Raw genomic sequence first — 9230 nt, 5'->3', positions numbered from 1 at the left:
ATTTAGTTAGGCATCCTAGTAAATCCACTCAAAGATGTTTATATTTACAATCTACATATTTTATATTTTACTGTCTATGCCTTAGTCTCTTCCATGCTTTCTCTGTACTTCAGTCTTTTCATTATTTCTATTTGGAGCATAAAATACTTTTTTAAGTTTATGCAATTTGGATTCCCAATCCTCTTGTTAAGTATCCACAGCTTTAGATAAGCACTTCATCTTTCAGGACCTAATTCATCTATGATATATATCATTTTTATTAAGATATTTTTGATCAAATTTGTGGTTCTGAATTTGCAAGGGTAACTTGAAAATATTATGACATATGAGTAAGAAGTCTAGCAAATATTATTGTTCATTTCTTTTAAGGCTCTGAATAGTTGAATTCAGCTTAACTCTAATACTTTATGAAAGCACAATCACTATAGACATTCTTCTGACCAGTAAAAAGGGTTCAGGTAGTTTTAGCATATATCCCCAGAAAGTATGTTGCATATTTAAATTTATTTCCACTGTTAGCTTATATGACCCAGAATATAAGCTCTTTTTCTACCTAAGTCATCATTTCATTTCTTAACATTGTGTGAGGGAGTATCTGATAAATATTTGTTAAATGAATCACAACTTCTATGTAAAGGCTTATTTATTCCATCCTTGATCTGTAGGAATTCAGAAGGGCTGGGGTGTACCTACATTATGATAAAGATAGATGCCAGCTACTCAGGGGGAGCCAGATATGATGCAGACTTTAGTTTACATTAAACCTATCTGCATTGTGGTATTCTTTATTTTTTTCTGTACCAGCAATCAAATTTACAACCTTGCACCTCTCAACTGTATCACCAGCCCACCATCTGGATTATTATGCGTGGTCCCCTTACTTTAACATTTTGAAATCAATGTTTTTTCACTATCTTAAAACCAAATCTGTACAAGCCTCCATATTTGTTGGATTGATCAGTATGGTACTGTTTATTACATAGTCCTACAATCTGTATAAAATAAGTATGTTCGGACAATTGCTACTTACTACTCTTGTATTTAAAACAGAATGAAGGTTTCCAATATTTTTTACATAATACAGTTACTACATAATTAATGAAAAGATACCCAAATTATCAACCAGGAAATTAAGTTAAAAAATAATGACATTATTAAAATGTATCAGACCCAAAAGCTACAACTCTTGTTGCATAGGTCCAGCTTTACCTTGGTCTTAAGATAAAAACATTTTAATATTTGATAGTGAAAGAATTGCTGGGATACGAAATAATGGATCTCTTTTCCTGTCTGTTGAGTACATAAATTAGAGATATAATTTTGGAAACAGTTTATAGTCATCATTATTAGAAATTAGGACTGTTCATGGATGTTTATTATTTTTCCACTGGGACATGTGTTCCCCTTGAAGTTGAGTGTGGCTATTTGACCTGTGTCATTTACAAGTGGGAGACCGTTAGAACTGATGAATTTTTGGATGGATAGTCCCCCTTTTTGGTACTGATTTGTGGAATTGCTAAAGGAGGATGATGTGAATGACTCTCCCTACATGACCATTGAAGATGAAGCCATAATATATTGTATTAGACTCACTTGTTGTTAAGTGTGCGATACTAAAAACTAGCTAATAGATAAAGAAAGGTCTATTTTGGCTCCTAGCTTTGGCCCAAGGTCAGGAGAACCCATCTAGTCATTGCCTTACTAGTAGAGTCCTCTGCAGTAGAAGACATCACATAGCCAGACACAGAGAGCATACTTCTGTGTGTTCTGGGGTCTCCTTCTTATAAAGTCCCCGTTCCTAGTCATGAGCACTTCACTTGTTCCCTTATCTAATCTTTGTTACTTCTCACAGACTCTCCCTTTGAACATCACAGTCAGATTAAGTTTCATTCTCTTAATACCTCATGGTAGGGATTAAATTTCATCACATGAACTTTTGGGGACCATATTCAAACCATATCCAGATCATGAGCAACAAGAAACAGCAAACCTTGATATATTGCCTAGCAAGATTTCATGGGTTGTGCTAGCCCATTCCCATTGCTGAGGCCTTATCGTAGAGTTGAACATGCTCATTCTTGTTACTTAGCAATTTCCATTAGTTGGTGCTTACTATGTTGCTATATGAACAAGAATCATGTAGAAGAATGTAGATGATAAGAACATTGTGGTAATATGCAATGAAAACAATTATAACATTAATAGCCCACTAAAGAAGAAACTATGTTCTACTATGTTCATATAGCAGCAGTCTATAAAGTAGAAAAAAATTAATGAAACATAACCAAGTACATCAGCAAAGATGAATCACAGACTAATTTTTGAGTACAAGCCACAAGCCAGGGTAGATAAAATAGAATTGATAAAATCAAATGGAAAGTGATGGAAACTGTACATTGTGCATGTGTGGGTTGTAAAAATTTACAGAAAACATAGGAAATGATTAACACAGAATCCACGATCATATTCCTAGATAGTGGAAAAGGAAATGTACTGAGGTAGGACCAATAGAGGGCTCTTAAAAGGTAAAGTTCCATTTCTTCACCTAGGTGATGGCTAAGTATACTTAGAGTTTTAGTATACCATAACTTCTTATATATTTTTGTATGTATTTCAGTCTACTCTTATTTCACAGACAAAATTATTTTTAAAATCCTCAAATATTCTTTTTTCTTTTTCTTTTTTTTTTTTTTTTGGTGGAACCAGGGATTGAAATCAGGCTCTTGCACTTGCCATGCAAGCGCTTACTCTCCTGAGCTACCTCCCCGGCTCAAATATTCTTGTCATGCTACAAACCCTTCCATAGGTTGAATCATATTTTGTTAAGTGTCCTATAAACTCCTTAAAAATTTGATTTTGTTGTTTAAGAAAAAAGAGAAAATTTTATGATATCCTGCTTTTGTTTTGAATGCTTTCTGTGAGAAGTTGAGAAATTATCAATTAGCTTTAGTCCCAGTTTTAGGGCTTGTAGGATGGCAGCAATAAGACCAGTTCATTGAAGATTACTGTTTATAAGACACCTTGCATCTGAATTGGCACCACGTTCTGCATTAAACTATATGAGCATTGAAGATCGCACACTATATATGTGCTTAGCATCTGAGTAGAAAAGCTCTGGAGTGAGTAACTAGGGCATATAGATCACCACTAGCTTGGTTGTGTGATGATATGAAATATTTAGCTTAATGAAGGGAATAAAAATGATAGCAAGCAGGTAGAATTTTAAAAGCTGGAATTTCAACTACAAAAAAAATCTATGGAAGCATATCATAGTGCTTTATATGATAGAAGCAGTCCAGGGCATACAAATCCATAGGAAGAATGTTTTGAACAGAGTTCCAAAATGCAGCCTTCTTAGGATGTTACTACTGAATGTCAAAATGCCACGCTGCTGGCTTTTTGTGTTTGCTTTTGAAGATGACAGGTGACTCTCCATACATTAGGTTTTCAGAAGGTCATGAAAAATGGTGTCACTGCCAGCAGCACAGTTAAATTATCCATTTTCCATTTTCTAAAAGTGAACAAGGTATACTAGAGTGCTTGCTTCAAAGGCAGGTCATTAAAGAGGGCAGTTGAACTCCAGATGGCATGAGAATGAGAGGACTGGCTCTAAGATGAGTGACCAGTGGTAACAGCATCTGAGCCACACAATAATGTCAGGCAGGACTCGGGTAGCAGTGAGGACTACGGGATGGAATCTCATGGATGGAAGGACTCTACTAGCAGCATCTAGGAAGCTGTCCCATTGTAATGTCAAAGAAATTCACTGTTGTTTACAGTGGACCTCAATCAAAGCCACATGTATAAGTATATTTCTCTCTGAAGAGAAGTTGCACAGGTGACATCCCAACACACGGGAGACTAAGGCATGAGTTATTGCTAGTTTGAGGCCAGACTGAGCTATGCAGTGAGGTTAAGCTCATCCTGAACTATGTAGTGAAACCCTGTCTAAAAAAAAAGAAAAAAGAAAATAAAGCAGAAGATGATGATTTGCCTAAACAGAAAGCTGCAGTGTAAATCTGCACCCAAAATTGGCTGCTTATCATAAAGAAAAGGTATATACTGCAATTACTTGTTCTAGCTTTGTTAACATAAATGTGTAGGGGTTCACTGTAAGAACATTATATTCAGTCCTAAATTATGTTCCACTAGGAGTGGAAAGGTGAATAGTTTGCCAAACCTGTGGATTTCCTAACTTTTGTATCACACAGAGTTAAATGTACAGGTCAAGTGACTGCTGTAGCTGTAACTTGCTGGACCAAAAAGAAATTCACTGATTATAGAAAAACCATTCCGTCTACTCTTGTAGATGTTCAAAACATTTTCTTCTACTTACTGCCTCTAGAACTCAACATGCATGCAGAGAAGCACCAAGCAGAGGCGAGGGATCCTTGAGAAGGGAGTCAAGGCACTCAGTGCTGATAGCCATGGACCTTTGTCACTGCAGGAGCTGGTCTGCAACATGGGACCTGATGAAGCCTGTGCCCTGCTCCCCTCCCACATCCTACAGAAGGCCCTCAAGGTATGAGAGGTCAGCTTACTCTTTTTCCCTTTCCCAGGGTGAAAAAACACTATGTATTCAGAGCAACTGAATTTCAAATTTTGGTAAGGAGTATGACACTGTCTCTCAATGCTGGGTGGCAGCAGTGGTCATAGCTCTTATCATATGATGGTGGGGATAATGAACTAACACAACAGCACGCAATGTTGCTAACCTATGGTGCTGGGTAGGATAGGTGTATGAAAGGGAATTTTTAAAAAAGAATATTTTCTATTTCCTTGATGGTTTGTATAAAGGATTGAATGCCACACAAGTGGAGCCATGTCATTTCTAAGATTTTGTTACAAAATGCCTTTTGGTCTTTGTCTTGGTGTCTCTTTCTCAGATTACTCACTGTGGGGAAGCCAGGTGCTGTGGCATAAGGACCCTCAAACAGTCTTTGGAGAGCCCTCTCTAAGAGCTGAATCCTGTCTACTAACATGCAAAGCCAATTCACAGTTTGGCTTTCCTCAGGAGAGGCCCTGCTGAGAACTGCCTGATTAAGCTGCTTTGGGGTTTTTTGATGGGAAAAAAATGACTGTGAGATAATAAATTCTTACCATATTATGATGGTACATTTTGGAGTAATGTACTATGCCAAGATAACAGTGCCTCCATTGTAGGTATTTAAGTCCAGTTGAGCCCCAGATGATTATCCCCTTAGCTGATGTGTGTAAAAGAGGCTGAGGCCAGGTAACTTATAGAATCGTGATAGATAAGCCAGGTGTTATTTTAGATCAAGTCTTGGTATCATTTATTTTTTAGCACTAGATAACCAAAGGGAACTTGATACCTATGAGTGGGGCACTACAGCAAAAGTTCAAAACATGATGTTTACTTTCCAAGCATGCAGGGGTGCAGCCAGAAGAACCTTGATTAAGAGAATCTAGAGAAGGGATCAGCAAATATCTCAGCTCCACCACAGAGTGCCTGATAATATTAAGGGTATGTTTCCCAAGCTTGTTTGGCCAAACAAATGGGATTTCAGGATTTTAAAATATTGTCATTGTAGCAGATCAATTCTCAGGCCAAGGTAGAAAGGATTGCACCTTGGAGAACAGTGAAGAGAGGTACAAGACAGCAAGACAATTGTGTTTTGGAGCTAAGAAAAGGGCGACATTGTTGGAGACCAGAGATTCACAATGGCTGATTTTGCATACTTCCCTAAGGGATAAGTGGAGGCTTGGGATTATCATTATTGCCCCTTTGAGATTTCCCATTATTTGTTTAGGGATGGACCATCCTCTCCCACCCACTAAAACTAATCTAAAACCATTAAGATTGAAACACACTCCAGGGCAAGATCCTTCCTGGCATGGGATTATCTCCACCCTTTTGGGTCATCCCAGGATGATCCACTGCCAGCTGAATCATCAACCCCTGAGTCTCCCACCACCTTGAATCTCCTGCCAACCCCTCCTGTCATTGTGTGCACTCACTAAATAGGGCCTGGCTTGAGGTGTCTTTGTCTCTGCCCATCCTGAGGGAATGACCTCCCAGTCCTCCTTCCTGAATTGCTAAATTTGTCTGTTTCTCATTTTATTCTTTGGCCAAACCCCTCACACAGGCAGATGGGGAATCTTGGCCAGGTCTCTGATATTTGGCACCCAAATAGGGACTCCAATTAAGCCTCAGAGGGAAGATCCACCCTAGTGGAAAGAAGAGGATCCTAGACAAGGACTTTGAGGGATAAATTTGGGGACCTCCAAATAGAAGGTGGAAGGTGAGGCACTTGGCTCTGTGGAAGTTTTCTGTAGTAGGGAAAATGGGGCAAAAGCAATCCAGAGAGCAGGAGAATTTTGTTCAGTTGGTGCATAAGCAGCTTTAAAAAGCGGGAACTCAAGTTATTACTGGCACCTGAACATAAATGGTGTGTGAAATTATTAAATTCCATCCTTGATTTCTGCACTGGAATCTTGGATTTAGAAGATTGGGATAGGATTGGCGAAAGTTTAAAAAGAGCTTCTGCAAGGGGTGAAAGTGTCATGAAAACATTTTCCTCTTCAGTATTAGTAAGATTTAGAATCCTTAAACGTGCCCTGTCTAAAGTGCCAATAATAAAGAGGATGATAATGGAAAAGAAAAATCAGATGGAAAGGAGAGCCTACAATTACACGATCCTGTGTTTCAATGCTACAACTTATGATAATATGAAAGGTAGAAAATATATCTAATGAAGTTATGTATTTGGCAAAGGAAGTTTCTAGATAGAATCTTGAAAGTGTCAACTTCAAATTTTAAGGAAAACTCAGAGTAGGGGTCAGTAAACATTCTTTGTAACAGATCAAATAGTACTTTAGGAATTGTAAGATATATGGTGACTCTAGAAACGGTTTAACTCTACACTTGTGGTACAAAAGTAGGCTTAGATGGTATATAAACAGATAGGTGACTAGGTGGTGCTCCAATGAAACTTTATTGAGAGATGCTCACGACAGTCTACAGTTTAACTGTGGGCATTGGCTGGTCAACCTCTATCCTAGGAGAAAGATAAAAATCAGGATGTGCTGAGCTGGAACATAAATTATTATTTTATCCCAGCAATAAGGTATTCATAGTAAATTAATATCAAATCTATAGTGCTTCCAGAAAAATAGCCTTAGAGTGAAAGTAAAGATCAGCTCAAGAGTGCAGTTGAAAGACCCTTTATACAACCTTGAGAAAAACTAAGGATACATTCTCTCAGATAGACTATAGAGATTTTATAAGGATCTTAAGGGTTTGTCTTGTTAATCATGTCACCTAGACAACAAAGTTTCTATGACTCTTATGGAAGTACTTCTTAAAACCTTTTGCCTAGAAAAATGGGATTTTAGAAATTTAAAATTAGGAATTTAGCCAGGGAGATAGCTTAGTGGCATAAGTGCCTGCCTGGCAAGCACAAGGTCCTAATTTTGATCCCTGATACTGCCAATAAACAAATAAATGAATAAATAAATAAAAATAGGAATTTAAAATTATTTTAGGAATTTAAAATCTTACAATACTTAAATTCTAAGGCCTTTGTAGAAAGGAATGTATATTAAAGAATTTGTTTTAAAATAAAGACATTTTAGGAATATTAGCATTTTAAACAGAACTTTTGACTTTTAAAAAAGAAAGAGGTAGATCAAATTGAAAGGAGATCTCTTTTTTTAATTTTATATTTTTCAAATCAAATTGATAGAACAGATTCAATAATTAACACATTGCATATATTCTTTCTAGTGGTTAATTGCTATACAAGATGCGGACATGCTATCCTATTATACAAATGCTATTAGAATAAATCCCTCTATTCATTAAGAGAATGTAACTATATATCTATCCTACCCACTTTGAATACACAGATACAAAGTTGACATTCATCTGTATCCCTTTTTTATGTTAACTTCCATTATTTGAATATTACAGGTGTGTTAACTCAGCAAAATATTCTAAAAGATTCTAGTAGTCCATAATAGTATTGGGTCTTCTGCTTCACTGGCAATGACAGAAATTGTTGACCTGAGTCCCTTTCAGTTCAACATAACAGCATGGATTTACTTCTTATACTTTGTTTTTATACTTTTCTGCTGGGTGGTTAAGGCCAAGGTAAAACAGGACCTATGCAGCAAGAGCTGTAGCTTTTGGGTCTGATAAGGTCAGTGAAATCCCCTCAGGACTTATCCTGAGATCCTGTACCTCAGATTGTAGAACCTCTGTCAGTGTCAGCAATGTGGATGAGTCACAGCCATTGCTTGGCCAGTGTGCTTTCTGTGAAAGCCAGAGAGAATATTTTCTGTCCATGTGCCTCTCCTTAGGCACACTCTACATCATCAATCACTTTCCTGTTTGGCCCCATAATCTCCTTGATCAGAAAGTTGGGACACTACCGAGTTACATGATGTTACAGTACAAGTTCTTATATGTCCTGAGTCTTAATTGACCTCGAAAGGCTAGGGCCAAAATGTTGGCTTTCCTTGCTGCCCTCCTCTTTTTCTAATTTTGGTGTGCAAACTTAGGCTGTTAACCATCCAGAAGACAAGCTTATTGTTATTACCATACAACCTAGGCTGTTAAGTTTAAGCTCAGTATCTGTCTGAATATCAAACATCATAGGCATAACATGGAACAGGCATTTTTCATCAAGTATTGATATGTGGAATTTTAAGTCCCTATAGAATATGATGAAAAAACATTTCAAAATTAGAATACATTTTTAAAAATAGGCATAAAGAATTATATAATTCTTATGTTAACACATAAGTCCAAAAATCTAACTATATACAACCTTGAAGCAGGACAGTCCCACAACATTCCTTTTTTTTTGTCTCTTGCCTTCATTCACCACCCCCTTCTTTTTGAACAATCATCTACCCAAGAGACAGCACAGAAGCAACTGGCATGTCATGCCAAGCAGCCTGTATTCAGAAGACCAGAATGACAGGCACTCCAAGCATGAAACTACTATTACAGATTACCATCTTCAGTGTAGTTCCTTAGTTTACAGGTATCAATATATATAGATAGTGAAGGTGAGAATCTTTCCAATTAACTGCTAGATTCAAAAATCTTCTAGAGATTCTCAGGATCATTGCCTTGCCCATCTTCCACATATAACTGTATGGCTTGTGAGTGTCATGTTTCCTAGCTCTTCTCCTTTCCCTCTCTTGATTAGTTAGTCCTTGAGTTCCTGCTTTCCTTTTACTTGTATTATACATTTCTATTA

General features: G+C 37.2%; 1 pseudogene; it reads left to right on the top strand.

Annotated features, from left to right (window-relative positions):
• Window positions 1-4357: 4357 nt before the first annotated feature.
• Window positions 4358-9230, top strand: part of LOC101573969 — an 83558-nt pseudogene continuing 78685 nt past the window's right edge.

Source organism: Octodon degus, unplaced genomic scaffold (assembly GCF_000260255.1).
Source record: "Octodon degus isolate 3935 unplaced genomic scaffold, OctDeg1.0 scaffold00217, whole genome shotgun sequence".
Lineage (NCBI taxonomy): Eukaryota > Metazoa > Chordata > Mammalia > Rodentia > Octodontidae > Octodon > Octodon degus.
The sequence above is the reverse complement of the archived record's forward strand: the minus strand, read 5'-3'. Positions and strand labels throughout refer to the sequence as shown.